At 52.4% G+C, this 2,669-nt stretch overlaps 1 pseudogene; it reads left to right on the forward strand.

Annotated features, from left to right (window-relative positions):
* Positions 1-212: 212 nt before the first annotated feature.
* Positions 213-1,357, forward strand: LOC100944881 (annotated as a pseudogene).
* The last annotated feature ends 1,312 nt before the right edge of the window (positions 1,358-2,669 follow it).

Here is a 2,669-nt window from a genome sequence, read left to right on the forward strand (position 1 = left end):
CTGGGAAGGGAAGGCTCATGTTGTGGTGGTGGCAGGCGGCATGGGGGTGAGGGGTACAGGGGAGGGGGCAGCAGGGACAAGGGGATTTGTTTCTCTTGCCCACTGATTTAATCTTCACCTTCATCCTCATTCCTCGTCCATCCTCCCTTCCCCTCCCCCCTTCGTCCTGACACTCCCCCTCCCCACTGCCCACCCCTAACCTCTAGCTGACCATGGCATCTGAAGCAGAGAAAACATTCCAGCAATTCGCTGTCCTGGGAGACTCCTCAAGCAGTGGTGCTGAAATAAACAATAAGAACTTCTCCAAGCTGTGCCAGGACTGTGGCATCACGGATGGCAAGACGGTCACCTCCGAAGATGTGGACACTGTGTTCAACAAAGTCAAAGCCAAGAATGCCGGAACCATCACCTTTCAGCAGTTCACAGAAGCAATGAAGGAACTGGGCCAGAAGTGCTTCCAGGGAAAGAGCCCAGACCAAAGCCTGGAAGACATTTATCAACTCATGGAGGGCAAGAATCCAGCCACCACTGGTGGTCACTGAATGAGGTCCTCTCACAGCAGCCTGGTCAGAATAAGTCCGCTAGACAAAGAAAAGTCCACCGTCCCTCTGTGCCCTGGTATCGCTTTCCTTGGGTGTGGATTAGGGTGACCAGACGTCCCTATTTTGGCGGGACAGTCTCGCTTTTCAACAATTTGTCCCGCGTCCTGCAGCATTTTTAAAAAGTCCCGATTTTTGGAAAGAATGCATGAACGGGCTGGAGAACAAGAAGGGAATATACGGTTTTCGGCCGCCATATGGCTATTTCACCAGAATATGAGTTTTATATTATTTTTGTTAATTTTGTAATGTTAAACTGTAATAAATAATTGCTGAGAAGTGATTATTGAGAACTGCTTATCAAAGTTTGCCTTGTTGTCAGGCCCTGCCCTGCGCCGTTCCCTGTCCCGCGCCCCCGCTCCGCCCCCCCCATGTTGTCTCGCCTTACAGATGTTAAAATCTGGTCACCCTAGTGTGGATGGCTCTGGCTAGAGCGCCTGCCCACAGGTGGCTCTGGGCCCTAAGAGAAGCGGCCCCACACCCGAGGAAGAGGAAGAGCTGCGAGGACTTGTTCCATGGATCTCAGGGCCATCTTGGGGGAAGAGGAGGAACCAGGCTCAAATCCATTCTTCGGTTTCTATCAAGCCACAGTGGCAGGTGCCGTGGATGGTCTCACCAACACCAGCTAATACACCGGTAGCCACGAGGAGCACTTGGATGACAGTGGCAAGGGCATCACAGGACAGAAAGAGACGATTGATAACTCAGGCTATGGACGGGGCCACAAGGGGGATGGCACCTATGACAGGAAGAATTAGACAAGAGCTTCTTCTGGGCCTCGAAGCCCCCTCACCCTGCATCTTTAACACTGGAGAGCTGGGGAAACATGTGTGTGTGCAGACAAAAAAAAAAAAAAAAAGAGTGAAAGAGTTCCTGAGAGATGAAAGGGATTGGGGAGATCTAAGAGTGAAAGGCTGAGGTGGAGGTCATATAGAAATGTCAGGTTCAAAGACCCAGGGTCGGAGTCGGGGGTTGCAGCGGGAGAAGATCTCAAGTTGAGTAGAGAAAGTCTAGGAAAGACCAGAATGGGAGCAGATGAAGAGGGCCAGGAAAATTCCTGAAGTGGCTTAGAGCCGTCCCTGATTCCTTGTATTGGCCCATGGATAGAGAGGAGTAACGGGTTTGGGGTCTGCATTTCTGGGGGGAGGCGGTTTCCCACAGAGAAAGAGTATATGAAGTCTCTAATGGTGAATTTGCTTTGGGCAGATATCCTTGGTATTGTGTTGGTCCACAGTAGCCATTGGATCAACGTGTTCCCAATACATTAGTCCATATAGAAAATAACAAAGAAACACAAAAACAAAAACAAGAAGAATGGGATCTTGTGTTTTCCATTATGGATGGAACCAGAGGCCCTTCTCTTAAGGGAAACCCTGCAGACACACAGAGAGGGCACATCCTCACCTACCTACCAGTGGGAGCGAAATCATGTGCCCCCGAGGACACAGAGTGGGGTGTGATAGATGATGGAGGCCGGAGAGGCTGGGAGGGAGAAAGGGGGTGTGTGTGTGGTGGAGGTTGAGAAACTTCCTGATGGGTCAGGGTTGTGTGTTTCCAGCTGCAAAGACCCTGAAAGCCCTGAGCTCAGCCCTCAGCGCTCAACACACCCAAGGAGCCAAAGACATACACCTGGACCCCAGAGACATTTACCCCAGACAGCTTGTTGCTCAAACACGCTGATGATCACCTGAGCCTTGAGCGACTCTTTCACTGTCTTGGTGCTGGTGCAGGGTCTGGCCGCCAGTCTGAGGGGGCCAGGCTCATCAGAGTGGCAGATGCTGAATGCTGGGGATGGCTGTAGCCATGTCTTGCAAAGGCTGTCTAGGGCCACAGGACTGGCAGGGGAGGCGCTGTCCTGGGGCACATGACAAGGCTTCAGGGTCTGGGAAGGCCTCCGAGGAGGGAGAGGTGCCCTGTGTTTACTGGGTCTGCTACCCCTTCTCCCAAGGCTGGTGGCTGTCACCAATCAGCTCCCACCGAGAGCTCCTCAGTGCCATCTGCTGCCAACACCCACAGCCTGCAGGGATGCTGAGAAATCCAGCTTTCCCTTGCTACATCAGGCCTGAGGTG

This window comes from Otolemur garnettii, unplaced genomic scaffold (genome assembly GCF_000181295.1).
Source record: "Otolemur garnettii isolate 467f Iridium unplaced genomic scaffold, OtoGar3 scaffold00153, whole genome shotgun sequence".
Lineage (NCBI taxonomy): Eukaryota > Metazoa > Chordata > Mammalia > Primates > Galagidae > Otolemur > Otolemur garnettii.